Genomic DNA, 22,768 nt, shown 5'->3' with positions numbered 1-22,768 from the left:
GTTTTTGATATGAAACTATGCATCATGAAGTTTTCAGCCAAATTTGACATGTTTTCTATCACCTAAGAAACTATGAGGTTTGACTTCTAGAAAAATCAACATGCGCTAAATTATGGAATGGAGACATCATCTATAATTTCTATAGCCTAATCCTTCTTCCAATACAATGATACAAAAAACTTTATGTATTTGTGAAATAAAACAAAAATCAAGGCAATACTGTTTGATCGGTATTTCATTTTTAGACAGAAACTGTTTCATTTTTTGAAATTTTGACTCATTTTACCATTTGAGTAACCATTTTTTATTCATAGTTATTTTCCATAGGAGATTATATAAATGAGTTCAGTGTAACACTATCCAATTATCAACCACAAACCTAAGCTTAAAAATGTGTACAAAGGGTTGTTCTACTTATGAAAGTTTGAGCCAATGGACAATTTCTTACGTAATATATGAATCTCCAAAAAGTGTTAAAGGTTATAACTACATGTATCACAACCCATGTATGTAAATTTCTTAAACGTAAACCATAAGCTTTTTATATAAATTCGATGACCCACAGAAACCCTAAAAGTACAAATATTAAAATTTATTGTTCGATTAAGAAAGGACTATCTGGGTGTTACTATTTTCACGAACTAGCGATAGTCTCACCGGGGAAAAGGTTTCTTATGTTTCATGTTGTTGCTAGATTATTCGACGTTCCAAGGCTTTCATGTAGTATGGTCAGAGTTGCAAAGTCGTGGGTGTGATAGGTGCCAATGATGCATGACGTATATCATGTGTTTTAACGATAATGACCTAGCTAGTAGGGTCCATGTCTCAGTGCTTTAACTCGAGCAGTCATGGATCATTGGCTATCATACACAATACAATATGAAGTACCAAGAACAAGAACATTTTTTTGGAATATATGGAAACAGAGAAGCAAAAAATATTTTGATGGTGTCCCCCTCCTTAAATGTTTGGCCAAATCTCTTTAGGGAGAGCTTGAGCTAGCTTAAGTTTTGGGTCTCCTCTAATTTGCGTGATTTCTAGACTCTTTTATTAATTCCATAGTAACTTGACTTGTATGTACACTGTAATCTACCCTTACCCCCTACTTGGCAAATGCCCATGGCCTTGTAAATATTTAGTTTATTTATAATGTTATAATGGTGGGAGCCTCCCCTGTTGTCTTCCTGCTAAAAAACAAGAACATTTCTATTACTTAAAACCCATAGACGTCTCTCAAGGCCCCATGGAAATTGAGTGCGCACTTGAACATAAATACACTTTGTTTATTCTTTGTTGATATAATCTGCAACATGACAGTTTGCAGGTAAGTACATGGAACGCACTTTCAAGTTACACCACAATAATAATAAACTTAGTACTATATGCAAAGTAGTATCAAAGGGTGGCTACGTCTTTTAGCTTAAAGCCATTTTATACAAGGGGAACAAATATGATTGAATTTTGAATTTATTTGGTTAGGGTTTCAGCCCGAAGGTGTTATGTCGTTGTGATTTGGGGAATTCCATGCCAAGGAGGAAGAAGCATGCATGTTCCCGGGTTGTCATTGAAAGTGAAATGGAGTGGGTGACTAGCAAAGGGTCTGAGCGAAGGAGAGCGCGAGAACGTGCGTCGGTTGGGTCTGTGCCGACAAGGCCAAGCAAGCTTTGAGTGAAGTTATCGATACAGTCAATTATGCCCATGGGCAATAGGGTAACAGAACATAATTTCCTACTTAAAATCTATCCAGGAATATATATAAATATCCTAAAAATTGCAAAATTAATTCCTAAATATCCACAAAAAGCATAAAAATATAGAAATGTCTATATAGAGCCGAAAAATGGATTCTAGCCCATTTGTTCAATTTTAAAATTAGTTTTAAAAATTTAAAACTTAATATGTAACTTATTAGTCCCCCCAATATACTTTTAGTGTTTTTATCGTTCTTGTAAATTGTTTTGAAGATTCGAAATGCATGAAGTGGTATTTAAAGCATTTCCATCTTAATATGGTCAACAAGACATATTATCTTCTATCTTTTCCTTTCCTTCGGATTTGTGGAAATAGCCCTAAGTATTATATAGTCCAAATATGCTTATAAATCCGGATTTAATTGTCCCCAACTTAATAATTGGAGAATTCATATTATCTCCTCTCACTTTATTGCACATCGAATTGAAAAATATCCAAATGGCTCAAACAAAAATAAAATGAGTCAAAATATACTATCCTTGGCATTAAGAAAGTCATTTTATACCATCTCTTTTAGAAATTGATTTAGTGCTCTAAAACCGAAGTCTGAACTTGACTCAATTTATATATTTTGGATAGTCAGGTTTGTCCACTCCTTAGAAAGGTGTCAAAACTAGATTAAGAACAATTTCAACAAGTTCTTCAAAAGGTTATAAATCCATGAGAAAATTCAACTTAATAATATTTAAGAACATTCAAAAATTTGGAAAATTTTAGGGTGTTACACATGCATGCCCCCACCCCAAGTGTGTTTGCCTTGTTTATCAATCTTGTAGCTTTGCCGTGCTACAGAACTACTTGGTACTTTTGAATCTCGACTGATTTTACTTATTTTATTTCCAAATTATTCCATTCTTTTCAAAAATATAGTTTCTATTATGTTTGAAAGGAAAACTTCATAAAGTTTGACTAAGCTTACACAGAAAATATCATCATCAGTAATAAAAACAAATGCAATATAAAATATAATTTGCAATGTATCTAATAATAATTATGTAGTATGGAATACGTAGATAAATTTGTCTATAAAATTGATAAACTTTACAAATATTGAATGTTCATTAGAAAATTATATGCAGTGTAGTCTCATGTGGTATGAGTAGTGACCAAAATGAGGTTTAGTTAAAAAGATAATAAGAAATAAAAAATTGCTTGTTGAGTAACAAATAAATTTTTTCCACAAATAGTGGCAACGTACCTTGGGGAAATCTTTGACGGATGTAAATGACTGTCCATAGATCTATAAGGAAATTACATAAAACACGCAATATTAGGGCCTATTTTGCACAAACTACCTACTATAAGAGTTCATTGTATGGAACACTGGCGTAATAAGTTATAAATGGCTCAAATCCTCTATCATTTAACTTGGTTGACATGATTTCTAACATTTGGATTCTTCTTATAAATTCAAATGTGACAAAAACATAGGTCACATGAGAAATTTTAAATCAATTTCAAAGTTTTGGTTCAATATTCAAACATATAAAAAATATGATTTTTTTATTGTAAATCATATATGCACCCCTTGTTGTTTTGGAATTTCTTGGCTCATTTGGACCACATGTTTTAGGGTAAATGATTTTATATTGAATTGGCTCATTAGATATTTTGGTTGGAATTTCAAAATTGCCAAAAATATATGAATAATATATAGGCGGAACCCGATTGTTAGAAATTGTTTCATCCAAGCTAAACAGTGGATTTGATCTAGCTAGAATGGATTACACCAATAGATGGTGTTCTCTACAACAAACACATGGAAGCAGATAGTTAATCTCTATAGTTGGTAGTTTGTGCAATTTCTTCGAGACATAACTGTCCATACATATCTCACTGTCTGGGATCAGGCAATGCGAAGAAAAAGAAACATTTCTTGTACGTATGAATGTACCAATGGGTTCTCACCAGAAAGGATATACATAATCAAGCGGCGACCACACTAGCGGAGCTATGTCGAAGTCAGGGGCAATGTCCCCCAGCCTCGGACCACTCTGTGAAGGATTTTTTTGGAGGGGCTTGAAAAAAGTTATTCTTTTTACCCCCAAATGCTCTTTTTTAACATTTGCACCCCCCCCCCCAATTATTTCCAAGATCTGCCTCTGGGCGACAACGCCACCAAAGACGTAGCTAAAGGATAGCACGGTATAAGTAGCTAACAATGAAACATGCTTTCTCTCCATGTTTCTCTTATTTTTGAATGTAAAATTGACTGCTAGGATGCTGACATAATACAAAGAACCTTGTATTATATTAAAATCTTTCAATTCCATACTCCAACTTTTAGGGTTTTCCATGAAACTAAGTTTCTCATAGAAAATTAAGTTTCAACAATTCTCTAAATATGTTACTATGTTTCACCAAGTTTGTAGATATGGAACTTGACTAAATTCACGTAACTTATAGAGGAGATAACATCACTGGAGAGGTAGAAAAAAAACTAAGGGGGGGGGGACAAAACATGAGTGTTTGGTGCCGGGAGGCTAAAAAATCTAATATAAGCCCTCCATGGTTTTTTTCCCTTCAGAACTTGGTATAAGGTTGGAGGGGATAGCATGTTGGGTTTATTATCCCTAATGATATGGACCATGACCTCATGTTGATAAAAGTATAAGGCTATTTAGAAAATAGTAGCAGCCAAAGCCCAAAGAGGTTTAGTAGGAAAGATGACAAGTTAGCATATAGATTTAGTTTGTACAAAAACTGCTTGTATGTCTATGATTATTGGTCTCAAATATGTGAATATAGACAACAAAGAAAATATCGGCAGTGCAGTGCTCCATTCGCTCAGAAATAATAAGATATATAATTAAACACACAATAGATATTTCATACTTTGACCAGTCGATGTACATGTATTATGATGTATGCATTGAGCATGCCAAAATCAAATTATTCTGTTTATTTTACACAATAAGTTTAACCCATATTTTCTCTTAATATTTTTAGGTCTACTACAAGAAAAATTGGACAATTGGAAACAATCTCATTTCTGACCATTGTCTCATTTTAGTATTTAAGTAACCATTTTTATACATGGTTATTTTGCACAAGAGATTATAAAATGAGTTCAATGCAACACTGTCCAATCATCAATCACAAAAGTAAGCTTAAAAGTATACACAAAATGTTGCGCCATTACTACATTTTTTAAAAACCCAAAGATTTTAAAAATTGAGCCGATGGAAAATTTCTTCGGAATATACACTACAAAAGTAATTCTCCAAAAAAAGAATTGAGAGGATAATCCCATAGATCACAATTGACATTACAAAATGTCTTAAGCATAAATTCCCTTTTTTTCTAAATAAAAATCCTCTGAACCAAATAAGCCCCAAATGTAGAAATATTACATAATTTTTTTCATCATTTCAAAATAATGGAATAAGTGGGTGTTACTATTTTCATGAAATAATTAAAGTCTTACTTGGAAAAGGTGTCTTGGGTTGCGTGTTGTTTCTAGAATATTCGGTGTTCTAGGGCCTTAATCAAGTTTATGGAGAAAAGTATCAAAATAGTAATACTAAAATAATATAATATAAAAGTATATGTTTCATGATGTATCTAATGATAAACGCACTATCCATTAATACATTGTGTTTTGGATTTTTAAGCCAAACCGTGTAAAGTTTGATCAAAATTACAAAGGCATTGTTGACATCCAGAATACCAAATGAATACCATTAGATTTCCATGCAATATATTTAGTATTTGTAGATTTATATCGTTTTTATATAAAGTTGGTCAAAGTTTTTGAAGCTTGAGTTTGCGAATACCAATGCACACTATAATACGTGAAGGACGGGGTATTATTTTGTATTGTATATGTAGATAAGTCTCTCTATAAACTTGACCAGCCTTTACAAAGCTTGATTTTTTTTAATGTATGCACTATAAATTTCTAATCACTTTCAAAGTTTTGGTTCAAAAATTTGAACATCTCAATAAAAATGCAAAATGAATCCAGTAAATCATACATGCAACCTGGATTGTTCCACGAAAACTTCAAGTCATTTGGAACACATGTTTTGTAGGAAATGATTTTTGTTCACTCACTCATTTTTTAAAGAAAATGCTAAACTCACAAGCAGGACCCACCCTCTGGAAATCTTGTCAACCGAGCTAAACGACAGCTTAAAACTAGCTGCAACGGATTACACCAATAGTTGGTGCTCTGTGTAACAGAACTCGTAGAGTAACTAGTCAATGTAAAATTGAGCCAAAAGTTGGTGGCCTCCGCGATTTCCTCGAGATCTCTATCTATCCATACCATGCATATCCCACTGTGTAGAGAGAATCAGGTGGCGCACAGAACCAAAACAGTGGTCGTACGTACGAACGTACCGCTGGGGTCTCGCCAGAAAAGGAGATACCCGATCCAGCGGCGACCACACTGTTTGCGGCTTGTAAGTACTACGCACCTTCACAGCACTGCACACTGCATGCGGCACACAGTTTCTTGATCCTTCCCTCTGTCCGGGTCTCGCCATTTACCCACCATGCATTTTTACTGGCATGTGCATGTGTGGTGGACGTACCACGACAAGACTTGGCGCCACCTCAGAGGTGGCTGACAGGTGGCAGGGGACGAGTGGCCGGCTGGCGGACATGTGTGTGCATGCATGCGTGCTGATTGGACGGTCTGGATTGGCGCCACGCTCTTGGCCTCGCTCGCCATGCATTGTACTCCAGCTGCTAGTACGTACGTACTACGTGCGTGCTCTTTAGCTTAGCTGGTCAAGCTAATAGCTGGTGTAGTGCTCGTATGAACTAGGATCGTGTCGTACGCGAGCACACGCATTGAAAGTCGGTTGTCCGCGAGTGTTCGTCGACGAGCAAACACGTCGCCTGATTAGGGGCGACATGACCGGCACGGTCGCCACATATAGAGGTGGTTAAAGCTGCTGGTAAACTCAAGTCAATACAACCTAGCTAAGCTATAGGTATAGATATATGTGGTGCATGTGTACGTCCGTCCATCAGTCCCATGCATGCAGCTGCTGACAGGTAGTACGTGCGCCGTATCGTACCGACCCACGGACGGACGGTGCAACATGCAATGAATGCCAATAGTTAACTAACAATGGTTTTGTTTAGTGCCGGCAGTCAGGGCATGCCGGCAATAGTTAACTAAACTGTCAAGGAACCATTAGGCAGGAACCCTAGCCCCGTTCATACCCTGTCGAGTGACTCATGACTCGGGTCTCTCGTCTCTCCTACAAAGTATATAAAATGTACTCCTACTTGGGTTGCAAAAAGTACTATGTTTGGCAAATGCAACTAGCTTTGACCTGCTCGTCCTCGTACGCGTCTGCCCGGAATATTCACACGCCAAGGTCAGCAATTACGCCGGAAATGCTTGGCAGCTGACCCCCGAGAAGCATGCATGCATGGTTAGTAAACCACAAACTATCGACCCATATGACACCCAATTATTGATATACAAATAGCCAAACGACGCCACACTCTAGAAGACTCTATAAACTATGCATGGCAAGGTCGGCAGGCACGCAAGTGAGCGAGGCATGCAAGCTAGGCAGGTAGGCACTGTACTATACTCCTATAGGCCGGTACCTTGGACTATTCAGCCCCCAGGCAGTATCGCTAAACAAGCAAGACATCGCTAACCAATGCACACATATACTATATTTTTATGTCAAGCCAAGAGGTGCTTTTGGTTGTGAACTAATTTTAAACCACAGTTTGGTCGTTGACGACTCCCGAGAGAAGCATGCAGTGCATGCCCTCTAGGCTGTTGCAAGCTGGCAAGTGTTGGATTATTCATCCGATACAATAGCACTGATCCAAGTACTCTGAACTGAACATTGGGTGATGGTTGCTTTTGTAGGCAGCAGTTCTGCTGGCTTTAGGTGCTCTTCCAATTTCAGCTGGCGATCTTTCTTTCCCGAACGAGGAAACATATTTGCGTGTGGATTAATAAACAAGAATGTTGTCTGGTTAATTAGGAAAACCGGGCTAAGACCACCATCTTGGTGTCACTAAGCAAGCTTTGTAACCTGTGATAGATGATTAAAACTCTGTATCTAATTTCTGGTTTCTATTAAAAGAAATCGGAGAGAGGGATACTCTCTCTTCAATAAAAAAGAACGGTCCAACTAAACGTCACTATTCAATGTGTATACTTGCGTCAATCAGACATGTACTTTTTGGACCCCCCCCCCCCCCCCCCCCCCCCCCCCCCCCCCTCTCTCTCTCTCTCTCTCTCTCTCTCTCTCTCTCTCTCTCTCTCTCTCTCTCTCTCTCTCCTTTCGATATGTCTTTGCATGCTTGCATTAATCTATGCCAAGCGAACACAATCTTTCTTACAAAAAGCAAGCATGCATTAGCTAGGAAAGTTGCAAGGCCACCCGTCATCGGTTGGAAAGCAGCCACGAAAGTTCGCGAGAGTCAAAAGAACGTGTGTCGTCGATGCAAACCAAGAAGCAACCCAATTGCACTTGAGATACCGATTAGTCAAGTTAATTTGTTTTAGTGACTAGTTAATCCCCTGGTTACTTGACTAACTTGGTCCACACTCCACATTTGACTCCACCCTGCTTAGCATAATTTACCTATTTTGGGATCACTTGTTACTAGTATAAAATTTAGCTTAGGTACCTACCTCTAGCTACTAGATGCCATCACTTTCCTAAACAATTGTGTTGCTTGTGGCCGCGTTGTTTGTGCAAAGTTCTTGACCGTTGAATAGGGCTTAATTTATTTATGTATAAATGGAGTTCAATTAGCGTGGCTTTCTAACTAAACCGGCCAGACATATACACTGAGAGCTCAGCTAGCTGCAATGATGTGTAAAGGGTGCGAGTACATAAATTGATGTCCAAGGAAACATCCTTATCATTCCTCTAAATATGTATAAACATAACAAACGAATAGACCAGTGGAGTTCTTTTTGGACCAAACATATACAAGTTAAGTTTGTTTTTTAGCTGTACGCTGATTATGACAGTGACTTAATTGACAACGACTGATTGAAGCTTATTAATTACAATCCCTGCTAGCCATTGATGGAGAGAAGCCAAGAAATTGCTCAAGCACACTAATTAAACACAATTGTTGCCGTGCTGCCAAAACTATACATATCGATCTAGAGACGTCTACGTGGCATCAACAGAAGGCATGATACCCGAACAGTAAACAACAAAAAAGCTCTTTCTGAACAGAAGCACATGCTAATAATGCAGGTATGCATCTTTGGGATATGCGCATACAACACTGAAGTAGAACTTTCTTGTTAGTTCTTTCCTTTTGCATCCCTACCCCCACAATGGGACTTATCGTAGGCAGGTGCAAATAATAATTAACTCATATGTGGCTTCGTTTTTTTTATGAACATGTCAATACAAAATCATACAACTGCAGAACTTTAAAGCACCTTCACGTATTATTTTCGTTTGATCAATCCAACATTTTTTATTTACATAAGTTAAGGAATAAGCTCAGCAGGGCAATCTACGATGTCATTTATTCTGAAGTGGACGTGGTAATTATTGGTAATATTATGCTGTTAATGAATCATCAAACCCCGGCTTTGTTTTTGATACTTGGTATGTTTAGCAATTTTCTTTCTAGACCAGATTAACGGTTTTGATATTATGATGCTTCTTTGATGGTATGGTTTTAGGTTGTTTAATCTATCTATCTATTAATTAGTTTGGCCTGCTGGTGAGAGGAAGCATGCTCTAACAGATCACATATCCAAAACTGAGCTTCGCATGGAATATATGTCTGGATACCCTAGAATCAGTTGGTTCTTCCCTATCTATCCTAGTTTGCATCGGTACACACAATAATATATAAGTAGAACAGTTTAACGATATAAGTTAGCTTCGCTTACAAACTTTGATCGAATCTTACTTGTTTAAGGAGTCTGACATCCTTTATGTTAGTATTTAAGATAGCTAGCTAGTGGTTGATTTGGCGCCTTTAATTAACTGTCATCAGTGACATGTCCATTAATTAATAGCATAAGTGAAACTAGAACCATGGTCTCTACAACTAATTAGGCTCGCATTTACTCACAACTACATTTGGGAGACGGAGATGAAACTAACAAAAGAGACCCTTGTCGATGTTTAATTTGTGTCGATCTTGTATACGACTATAGACTTGCTAAAAACTTTTTTGAATAGGCCAGGAGGACCATGCATGTCGATTGACTTTGGAGAGAGTGATAGACATGATGTACCCAAGTTAGGCCTAGAGGTGGATAACAAGTTAACAACCCTAATTCCATCCAGTTGGCCTCCTATATTTTCTTGTAAAAATTATAGTAGCGTTGATGACTAATGTAGCAAAAGGCTAAACTTATACCAACAAGTATGGTGGTGTGGAATTTTTGAACAATGTTGTAAGTTTAGCCTTGAAGGAAATGGTTTAAATGAGCATAACAACACCAACTATGTTAAGATGTGAGATCCCCCGACACAATGCAGATTCTTAGGCTCAAGTTTTTTCAACACAATTGTTAAGTATCCAATACTTTCATGAAGATTCTAGTTAGGCTCTTCTTATGACGTATGCAAGTTTGTATTTCTAGTTCTAAGCCCCTAGAAAGTCTATCATATATACTAAAAGTAAATCATGCACAAGTAAATTCCAACTCCTATACAAGTATTAGTGAATCTCAAAGAGTTTAAAATGTCCACTCTGATGATGTTTACTCTAAAACATATAGGTGGATCACGTAGATTAAACTAAAAGCAATATCAATGCAACTCTCTGATTACAACAGTTACTTCCATATGTGATGTTATCTTTAATCAAAGAAAACAAGAACGGCACTCCGAGAACTTATGTATACTAGGACGACAAATAAAAACAGGTTTAAAGAAGGCATAATAATAAAGTTGAGGAAGAGAGATGCTTCGCCATCCTCAAGTTTAGAGCTTCAGAAATCTTAGGATTAAATAAGCAAGTATTGGTATCCCCAAGCTTGAATTCTTTCTTGTCCTTGTTTTTCTTGCCATCAATGTCTCACCTAAATCTTAATAACTTCATTCTCAACAAAACTTCAATGGATTTGTGAGTAGGTTAGTTCATAAAACAATAACATCCAAGCATTCCTTTGGTGCAAAAAAATATAGCACTCATACCTACCAATTTCTAAAGAATATACCAAAATAAATGATTCCTTATGATCCAGTGATAATCCAAAAAATAGCATATATAGATCTTAAAACAAGTCAAAGAATATTCTATCTAAACGGTGCAACCAATAAAGATGTAATTTAAAACAAGACTTAGACTGATCAGAAATTTAGGAAACATTATCACATATATAGAACTTATAGATTGCATATTGTATAAATTATTTGTGATTTTGTCATGTTCCAGCAAAGGGTTCTAATTTCTTCAAGAGCGCTAAATTGTAGAAACTGCACAACACAACGGTTACTTGTATTCTAATGATGCCAATGGTAATCCTTGGCAATTTATTAAAGATAAATGTAAAATAATTCACTGCTAATGTACCATAGCAATTTTTACTCATGCAAAAATAAAATAAAAGATAAATATGTTTGTCTCCCATAAGCATTTTGGTAATGCCTTTGAGCTAGGCATTGTTGTTTTGATGGTCAAGTTCATCATCAGAACTTCCCAAGGGGTAATTTAATCTCATTTTAGCAGCATGACGTTTAATTATTCTTATCCTTGGAAAGTGTTCCATTCATTTATCAATTTGATGTTTCTTTATTTTTTTGTCTATTACAACACCTATCATTTTGTAGAATGGCCTTCAAAGAATAACTCGACATAGAGAATGACTTCCGATGTCTATGAAAATAAAATCAAGAGGAACATAATTCATATCGACACTTATAAGAACATTATTAATTCTTCCAGATGGTTTGTTTGTAGTTGAAGCAACAAGATGCAAGTTCAGTTGACAAGGCGGTGTTTATTTTGATCCTAGAAGTCAATATGTGGATCTGGGGATGGTGGAAACACTAGCATCAAGATCACATAAAACATGTTACTCAAAGTTGCTGACATTAATCTTTATTTTTTGTTCCCATCCGTCCTCCGATTTCCTAGAAATCATATTGTATTGCTTGTATTTCTCCTTTCTCAAAAATTAAACAACTTGTGCAATATGTTCAGTGAGTTACTTGTTGCAATCCTTAGCTTAGGAGCATTGGTTAAGTTTTGAAAAAAATTGTTACTCTAGACAGGGTATGATCAACATAATGAATTTTTATTCCATCTATTAAGGATGGGTCAATGCTAATCCCAAAGTGTGGGTGGAAATTATGGAGCGTCAAATCCCAAAGGAGCTAAATGTATATATTGTGTTCTCTCATATTATATCTGCCAATGATACAACCCTTCATATGTCGAACGTCTTTTGTACCTAGATGCAATAACTAAATATGGTTTGCAGATATAAAAGATGGAAGTGCAAGATAATTGAGTACCACTAAATGCAAGTTTGGTGTTGTAATATAAATGTGCAATATAGAATAAAGTGAGTGTTGAGTAGTGGTGGTAGATGTTACAAATTGTCCCTAGCAAATTGTCAATGATACTAGACCGATTATCATGCATTGTGGCTTTATATTTGGGAGAGGCCTACGCTAAAAATGTCCACATTTCTTATGACTAAAACATTACCAAGTGTCTGTGAGTACTAAGAATTTATTAATATAAAATCCAACCATGGCATTAAGGTCTATGGGTCCTCTTTATCCCATATCCAATAACTTAATATATGTCCCTTCGGCTATAAATCCTAAGAACACATTGGTAACCCTAAACTATGATCCACATATGTGTGTGCTCATATATTGGGGATGCCATGCAACTCATATAATCAAAATAGATCACCAATCACTATAGGACAAGATATCTACTCAGACATAATAGCAATGCAACAAATTATTGGATAATACTTAATCACATCAAAAGCACCATGTTCAGTTAGAGGATTACATGGGTTTATGGATGTATGGACCACTATAGAGAACGAGGTAAATGTGATGGAGATGGTGATGAATTTGATGGAGGGGTTGGAGATGATGGTGGTTCCCCTAACGGCGCTCTGGTGCCACCGAAAGAAAGAGGGAGACAGAGAGATCCACCTCCTCCTTCTTATTCCTTGGCCTTCTCCCTAGGTGGGATAAGATTTCTGCCTTTGATCCTGGGTGTCTCTGGCCACCATAGGGCCAGAGCCCCCCTCCCCTCCCCCCCCCCCGAGATTGGATCTTTGCTCGGGTGGTATTTTTTATCTACTGTAATCTGAGCCCTAGTACCATTTTATCACCCCACAGAGTTTCTAACTCAAAAAATTTAAATAAATATAATAGGACAGTTCGACAATTTCCAAAGAAATCTTGCTACCAAAGGGCGCCACCACATACCCCACACAATAGGAGCTAAGACCAGGGGCGCATGAGAAGATCATGTGGTGGGCCTGGAGGGCCCCTGCAGGTGGACCCAGACCCATTGGAAGCTCATGGTGATGAAACTTAACGACACATTTTATTTAATTATTTCTATGATAATCCATTTTTCTTCAATATATAAAAACACTAGAAATCAATAACTGGCCTTGGCAGTGAATTAATATGTCAGTCCAATAAGAAATAAAAAATATGTTAAACCCTTATATAAGTGATGTGAATATATCATATGAATACTTCCACAATTATAGATATATTTGAGACATATTAACATCCCAAGCTTAATCCATGCTCATCCACTAGCATGTAGATGAGAACAAAAATAATTTGTGAAGTGTGAATGCTATAATGGAGCAAAAGTTTGATCACATAGAGAATGATAGTTTTAATAACAAGAAGCATCATTCTATCAAATTCAACATAACATAAAGTAGTAATGAAGTGTCTTGTAAATATGACAAAACTATAATACAAACATAAAGCAGCGCATATACATCAATTAAGTAAAGACGATGACTAGGCAAACCAACTTGAAGAGAACCATCATATGTATGTGTTACCCAAGAAATTACTATTAATAAGAATTCATAAAATGCTAAGAGTGATCCCCATTCTCAATAGATGGTGCTTAAGGAAAGTTGGAATTGGCTCAACATAAAAAGTAAAATGGTTAGGCCCATCGCAGAGAGAAGGGATTGCCATGTGCTTTTCTTTTTGTTAGTATCTTTCTTTATGTTTTGCACTCAAACCTTTAGTGCATTGGAACTTTATTTTCCTTTTCCCCTTGTGATTGTGCCCATTTGCATTATTATTATGGTTTTTCGCTCTACCACTATTTCATGGAAAACATCAGTTCCAAGTCACTAAAAATTCAAACTCCCTTTTCAGGTAACATTTTTACCAACACCAATGACAATTTGCTTGTAATGACATTACCAATTCATGAATAGATAGGTATAGTGGACGCCTTATGGCGTACGCTTTGGCTGTGGGATTTTGGATGCACACACATAATTCATGCTTAGTACAAGAAAAAAGATAGCAAAAGACTTGGAGAACCCGCCTAGTAAGCATACAAACCACAATTATGCATTCTTGAATACTAACATTATTAAGAAAACATTAACATGATGATAACCTACAAACCTGAATATCACCAAGGCTGACTTGGAATTTACCAAACATGTGAGCATGTGCCAAAGTCAATCATCTGTTCTCCAATAGGAGGTACTTACCACCACAACATGATAGACTTAACTTAATTTTGCAAATATTTTTTCATTATTATAAAAGTCCCTATTTGATTAAATATCTGGGCTATCATAGTTCCGCATATATTCTGATAAATTAATGAGGGACCATGTTTAGTTCTTGACAGTTATAATTTGAAGTGCAGGGGAATCATTCCATTCATAAGTTTACTCTAAGGATATAAATGAAGCACATGAGTAGTAGTATAATAATTTATTCCAACAAATATAAGTGAATATCAAAGAGTAGTAGATCCAATATGATAGCACGCTCAAAGATAAGATAATCGCTCCAAGCCAAAATGAAATGGTTTTTTGATTTTATAAAGAAACACCAAGAGAGAATAGAAGCGAATAATAAGCATAAAACCACAGGCAAAGAAAACAAAATAACAAGAGACGAAAAATATTTGGGGGTTTATAGTTTTTCAAAGAAAAGAAAAGAAAAACTAGATAAGAACCAAATGAAAAAAACAAATAAAAAAGGAAAATAGAGTCAACAAAATATTTAGTTGCTTTGGAAAAGAAAAACAAAAAAAATAACCAAATGAAGAAGCAAGATTTTTTGTCATTTTCTAAAGCTAAGGAGCAAATGAAAACCAAAAGAAAAACAAATAATATGATTTTTTTCTTGCGAAGACAAAAGAAGCAAATAAGAACCAAATTTAAAAAATGAGTCCTGCATTCCTTGGGGTGTTGACTCTTGGTGTGGTTTACTGGTTGAATGTGACCGTGGTTGGTTCCGCCCTAGAGTGAAAATGGAAACTTTCCACAAAAGTATTTGTGAGGAGGAGGTACTAGTCACACTTATCTTCAAGGAAGGGAAGAATGCCAGTGTTGTTTGCCAAATGGTAGAAGTCATCGAGAATTCCCGCATCCCTCAAGAAAGTGTTGCACGGCCATTCGCACGGCCGCACTTTGCCCACACAAGGAAGGTGATATCTGGGCTTCGGAACCTCCTTAGGGGTCCGTCTTGAGGATCCTCTTAACCTCCACTTGAGCATTTTCTTTTTCTAAAAATTTCTGAAATTTTTAGTGACTCAAAATAGAAGTGAACCAAACTCAACAAAACCAATAGCAACTATTCCCATAAGCATCTAGAAGGTACATCATGCATCAAAACTACTTTGGACCATCTAAATTTGAAATGCAAGATCAAAAACAAGGTCACCACAGCAGCAAAAATTTGCAATATATAAAGCAATAGAACAAAAACTAATTGGACCATTGGAGGAGTCACATACCGAAGAACAATCTCCCAAAATAGTTTTGGAAACGGAGTTCCGAGCAAGGAGATTAATAATGTTTATCAAGTCTTATTAACAAACTATTTTCGAATGACATGAAACCGAAGAACCTTCATATAACACTAGGTTACCTCAACGGGGATATGCATCTCCCCAATAATAAGAGTTTCATATTTCTTCTTGTCATTAGGAAGAGGGAGTTGAAAACTTCCAATAGTAATTGTTGGATCCTCAATAACATTAATACCATTCACTTGAAATTGCTTCTTGAGAAAGTGTAACGTATGCTCATTACCATTGATATGAAAAGTGACCTTGCCTTTCTTGCAACCCTCCTGCAGTATTCAAGAAGGGTCTACCAAGGATAATTGACATGTCGTCGTCCTCGGGCATATCAATTATAACAAAGTCTGTCAAGATAGTAACATTTGCAACTACAATAGACACATCCTCACAAATACCGATAGGTATAGCAGTAGATTTATCATCCATTTGCAATGATATTTCAGTAGGTGTAAGTTTATTCAAATAAAGTCTTCTATATAAAGAGAAAGGCATAACACTAACACTGGCTCCTAAATCACATCAAGCAGTTTTAACATAGTTTCTTTTAATGGAGCATGGTATAGTGGGTATTCCTGGATCTCCTAGTTTCTTAGGTATACCATCCTTAAAAGAATAGTTTGCAAGAATGGTGGAAATTTCAGCCTCAGGTACCTTTCTTTTATTAGTGACAATATCTTTCATATATTTAGCATATGGGGCCATCTTTAAAATACCAGTCAAACAAGAACGCAAAGAGACTGGCCTAAGCATTTCAGTGTTCAAACTCTTCTTCATCCTTATTCTTAGATGGTTTAGTTGGGGAAGGCATGTGTTTCTGAACCCATGGTTCTCTTTCCTTATGATACGTCTCCAACGTATCTATAATTTTTGATTGTTCCATGCTATTATATTATCAACCTTGGATGTTCTATATACATTGACGAGCAAATTTATATCATTTTTGGGACTAACCTACTAACTTAGTGCCCATTGCCAGTTGCTGCTTTTTTGCTTGTTTTTTTACTTTGTAGAATATCTGTACCAAACGAAGTCGAAATGCCACGAAACTTTTTGGAGATTCTTTTCTGGTGATAAGAGACCCTGGAAGCTTCAGGAGGCCATGAGAAGATGGAAGAGGGCCCACTAGGCACCAGGGCGCGCCATGGGCCTCTAGCACGCATTGGTGGGTAGTGGGGCCCACGAGCATCATTTTGACCTACCTCCACCTCTATAAATACTCTAAAATCCCAAAACCCTCAGGGAAGTCCACAAAATACTTTTTCCGCCGCCGCAAGTTCCAAAACCACGAGACCTAATCTAGAGGCCTTTCTGGCAATCTGTTGGAGGGGGAAACGATCACGGAGGGGTTCTTCATCATCCTTGCTGCCCTTCCGATGATGCGTGAGTAGTTTACCACAAACATATGGGTCCGTAGTTAGTACCTAGATGGCTTCTTCTCTCCTTTTGATCTTCAATACAATGTTCTCCTCGGTGTTCTTGGAGATCTATTTGATCTAATGACTTTTTGCGGTGTGTTTGTTGGGATCCGATGAATTGTCAGTTTATGATCAGATCTATCCATGAATATTATTTGGGTTTTCTCTGAACTCTTTTATGCATGATTATTATAGCTTCGTATTTCTTCTCCGATTTATTGGTTTGGTTTGGTTTGGCTAACTAGATTGATTTATCTTGCCATGGGAAGAGGTGCTTTGTAATGCGTTCGATCTTGCGGTGCTCAATCCCGGTGACAGAAAGGGACATGACATGTATGTATCATTGCTATTAAGGGTAAAAAAGGTGGGGGTTATTCATACGTGAGTTTATCTTGTGTACATCATGTCATCTTGCTTAAAGCATTACTCTGTTTTTCTACGAACTTAATACACTAGATGCATGCTAGATAGCGGTCGATGTCTGGAGTATTAGTAGTAGATGCAGACAGTAGTCGGTCTACTAATGTTGGAAGTGATCCCTATATACATTATCATTGCCTTGGATATTATCATAATTATTTTCTTTTTTGTCAATTGCCCAACAGTAATTTGTTTACCCACCAACAATAGTCAGATCTTTCTTCTTTGTTTGCAATATATATATAAGTATAATATTATACCAAAATGAATGCCTTTTTGATTGGCATGGAAAAAAATTCAAAAGTCAACTAAGAAATAAAGACTTTTGCTTTGGCTGAGTTGTAGACGGAGTCTTATAATATAATCATTAAATGTGACTAGGATATATTTATAGAGTATATAATTACATATATATGTATAAATTACTTTAAAAAAGACATGGTTATTTTCCAAAGGATATACCATCATATCAAGTCTTATTTATATAACATCTAAATTTATTAAGAAAATTATATTTAAAGTTAAAATTGAAAATTATATGCCGATGTGTTTCAGTCATAATTTGGGTTCTAAGATCTAATTCCGTGTAATCTTTGTTACTGAATTACGTCTTCTCTCTGTTGAGTCACATCTTATTTATCATGCCAAAGCCAAATTAAACATTCAGAAACAGAAAAGATAAATTTGACAACAATAATTACACAATTCAGATCTTCATTCAATATTAAATATATGGTCGGTACTATTCAGAGTGTATCTTTTTTCCCTTTCATTCCTGGAGTAACCAACCGAGTTTTATAATAAAGTATGTGCATTGACGCCGGCAGTGCAATAAGTAGTCACGCAATTGACCTTTTTGAAACTATATGGCTATGGCCGTGTAGTTCTCCCAATGGCAAAGGCTTGGAGATCACCATTTCTCTACTCATTAGTGCATGCCGAGAAGGAAAGACAGCTAACTTCAAGTGGCAAAGTATTCTCACAAGATCGAGAATAATAGGAGGAGAAGATGTCTGGGAGGTGAGTTCTATATCAAATTATTGTGGTCAGTATATAGTTTTCAAATAATTTGGGACATGGTAAACATATCTTCGCATCAATGTTGTTGAAATAATTTTTAATGATTTTCAGTTGATGACGCTTAATTTCAAAGCAATAGTTATATGAGTATAACCCTTTCCAAAAATATACGTGGCCGACGACTGCTTTTCGCCTATGATGCAATTAAACAATCACACTTTTGTATCAATTTACAGGAAAAGTTTAAAAACCTGGAATTGTAGCCACATAGTAAAATTAATGTGATTAGGATGTCAAAATTATGCAACCTATGTTTTCACAACGACTACATTGTAGAGGGGGCTGGGGGTAGTAACGATTGAAAATAAAATATATAGATGCCATACCTTTTTCATTTTGAAATAGATGATGTTCTAGAAACTTATGTTCAGGTGGATCATACACTGAAGCCTCAACACGAATGTTACGTCCATATATTGATCTAACAACACATGAGAACTATCAGTTAGCTTGTGTTCTAAATTTGACTTCTATCCAATGATCCAATATCACACGTAGATACATACGGTCAATAATATAGTACTTATAGGAATGAAATAATTGACAACTTCATCTTAAAAAGTATAATAATGCACTACTAGGGAAAACCTTATACACAGAAGTTTATCAGTAGCGCGGTTTAAAAATGGGCGCTACTGCTAATTAGTAGTAGCGAGGGGTATAAAAACCGCGCTACTACTAAGTTGATAGTAGTAGCGAGGGGTATAAACCCGCGCTGCTACTAAATGGTCTCCAACAATGCCCCCGGGATAGGCCATAGTAATAGCGAGGGGTATAAAACGGGCGCTACTATTAAGTAAGTAGTAATAGCGCAGGTAAGACCCCCACGCTACTACTAAGCGTGTCCACCCCGGTCCGATCCACGCTCCCACCCGACCACCACCTCCCACCCCACCAACCGTCCCACACCACCCACCCCCCGTCTGTCTCAAAAAAAATGCAGCCCGATCCAGATCCCCAACCTCCTCTCCTGTCCCAACCCACTCGCCGCCGGCCTCCCTTCCACCTCCTCTCCTCCGCCCGTCCGCCCCCATGCCCCCCGCCGCGTGCGCCACGCCGGCGGCCGCGCGCCCGCCGCTCCTCGTCTTGCGCCGCTGCCCGCCCCCGCCCCAGCCCCGGTGCCGGCAACGAAGCCGTCCCCGCCCACCAGGTCCGGGATCCCGCCGCGGTACGACCTAGACGCCAAGTGGGATGCCTGCCTCGACCTCTCCATCCGCCGCGTCGCCTACTCCTCCCTTGCCGGCGCCTTCGGAGGCCTCATCCTCTTCTGTAAGCCCCCAACCCCCTCCGCCTCACCTCTCCATTCCCCTCGCTGCATCACGAGATCTGTTCGCCGCACCTCCGTGGGTATCTCATGATCTAGGGTTGCGCGAAAATAATGCTCGTGTTCCATCTCGATTGGCCTAATCTGATGAGGGATTTCCTAGCTGCATAGGTAGGGCGCGCTCCTCCAGGCAAAAACATTTGGGAACGTTACTATTGTGCATGCCCTGCTTTAGGGTGCTGTAGATTGATTGTTTCCTGCGCGATTGGAGCCCCAAATTTGCGTCGAGTGCTCTGAGATTCCGATGATTGTAAGCAAAAAAATCGCTTACATTTTATTTCCTGTATGTTTGTATTCTGCAGAGGCCAGAGTCTCATTTCAATTGATTCGTCAGCCAGTGTATGAATAGCAGGACGTGCTTGAATTGGGCTAGGCTATGTGATGGCGTTGACTGTTAGCCAGGGAAACTTTTGTTTGTGATTTTATTGGTGTGAACAATGCTTTCCTGGTGTTAGTCATGCTCTCGGAATGGTTATGGTGAATCATGGTTCTAAAAATAATTCAGTCTTACCATCATTTCCTCGTGTCTGGTATTTTTTTAGAGAAAGAACAACGCTTTGTCTGATTGGGATTGTGGTATTCAAGAAAAATGCATGAATAATTGCTAGGAAAACTGCTTACACCATATAGGCTGCAGTATGTGGAGTCCTAAGTCAGTTTCATTCTCGAACTTTAGGGGCTTGTCCATTGATGTCTATGTGATGCTTGTTATCAGCTAATCTCAAACTGTTTCCCTGTATCCTATTCTCTGTTGAATAACTTGGAGTCCTTTTATTTGTATCCAGAATGAGTTTGATTTCACAAGTTCTATAAAGTAAGCAATCACTTGTTACTGTGTATCTGATGTTGGTAAGGGAACTATTAAAAAAGTTATTTGGCTATGTTGAATTGTCTGTTTTCCACCCGATAATCCATAATTATTAGTTTTCCTAGCAATTATTCATGCATTTTTCTTGAATGTTCTCAAATTTTATAATCTTATTTACTTGTTAATTATTCAGAGTTGGCATATGCCGAAAGAAACACTTTGAGAAGAACTCAAATTTACACTTCGTGAAGTAACTGTCACTAAATCTATGGTCTAATGCATGTTTGTGACTTGTGTTATTTTATACAGGTAGCCCAACAACCCGCTGGGCATCAGTTGCACTTGGAGCTGGTGTGGTGATAGGGGTTGCGTTCACCAAACTGGTCGGCCCCTGAATGCTCATACATATTCAATGGTTCTCCTCCAAAGTGGGGAAAGGTAAGCATTTCTCTTCTCCCCCTTACCCTCTGTTCGTCTTCTTCCTCCGATTGCTTGCTGCACCACAGCAAGTAATTATTTTTTCAGAGAGGAGAAGAGGAGAGGTCTTGCAATCCAACTTACCTGTATTCTTGAACAAATGAAGCACAATACTTTGCAACACCTCAAGTTTCAAACTGAATAAATTACGTTGGCCACCTGTATTTACAAAATTTACCTTGTATATGCATTGTGCTTGTCTTTCGTTAGTTAGCAACTCAACTCGACTCATGCTGGTGGCAAGATTTGAAATCACTCTAGTGCAGTTTGCATCTTTGTAACTGAACATGTTATAACATCAATATTAACAGTAAAAAAAATGGACTTTGTATGTGTAGTATAAGCAAGTTCAAGTGATTTTGTGAATCTGCTTTCCTTTGGTTATGCCTAAGATTTCACAATCATTTTGTATTTAGTTTAGAAACTGAAAAATGAAGAGAGTTGCCTTTCCTTTTGTTATACATGCAGCCATGTGCTTGACGCCACCTGATGCGTGCGTTTTGTGCTCCTATCTGCTTGTCAAGCAGAAATCTGCTGCTGTGATAGGAGGACGACGAGGCGAGTGGCTGCTCCGACCCTGCTACTACCCACACGATAGAAGGTCCTCTCTCTCTCTCTCGTTTTTTATTCCTCTCTCCGATGATAGTTTGGTGCAACCTAACTCATAGTTGTACGCTTGGTAGAGTGATTTGTTTGACATGTTGTTGATCTGAAGTAAAACCACTTAATCATCCTCTTCCTTTTTTTAAAACAAACCAGTCTTGTCATTGTTTCCCCGTGTATGGTAATTTGAAGAAAGAACAACGCTATTCCTGTCTGGGATTGTGGTCTGTTGGGGACTTGAACACTGCTCTGTTCTTCAAAATTACAGCGTGTTTGCTCCTAGTGCTCAATCATATTCTGTCCTAGATCGTTATCCACCTAGGCCGTTGATCTGCATAATGCAGACTTTCATTGTAATATGTAAGATGCGTATGATATGTTTCGAAGATGATCGATGGTAAACTTACTGACTTACTGATTCCTGAGTTCTATCTTGATGCTTTTTGTTCCAAGTGTTAAGCAGGAATTGATAGGGCTGTCATATGATTTTGTTTAATCTTTGCTAATGTGAATTGTGAAATGTTGGTTAAACTTAATATGATCATCACCAAACTCTCTACATCAGTTCTGTTTTAGTAGTGACGCAAACTGCTTACAGCATATAGGCTGCAGTATGTGGAGTCCTAAGTCCAAAAAAGAGGTCTGGACACATTTATTATTATAGTTATTACTTGGTAAATTTAGTAAGAACAAGTAAGAACTAGTAAGAGTTAAATCAACTGTGTGGGCAGCATTAACATAGGTGCTCCTGTGTCGTGCTGCTACGTACTTGGTAGTTCGACCTTCTCCACCGATTAGTGAGCTCCGCCACCGAACGCTGCTCCTGTGCTGTGTTGCTATTCTAGCCAAAGGTTTTCTCTCAATTTATGCACTTTTCCGTTGAGTGCCTTTGTTTTAAACTATGAG

The 22,768-nt window shown here is 37.6% G+C and overlaps 1 pseudogene; it reads left to right on the top strand.

Annotated features, from left to right (window-relative positions):
• The first annotated feature begins 18,579 nt into the window (after nucleotides 1-18,579).
• Nucleotides 18,580-21,420, top strand: LOC125519382 (annotated as a pseudogene).
• Nucleotides 21,421-22,768: the final 1,348 nt, after the last annotated feature.

The sequence above is a fragment of the Triticum urartu genome, chromosome 7 (assembly GCF_003073215.2).
Source record: "Triticum urartu cultivar G1812 chromosome 7, Tu2.1, whole genome shotgun sequence".
NCBI classification, from domain to species: Eukaryota; Viridiplantae; Streptophyta; class Magnoliopsida; order Poales; family Poaceae; genus Triticum; species Triticum urartu.
The sequence above is the reverse complement of the archived record's forward strand: the minus strand, read 5'-3'. Positions and strand labels throughout refer to the sequence as shown.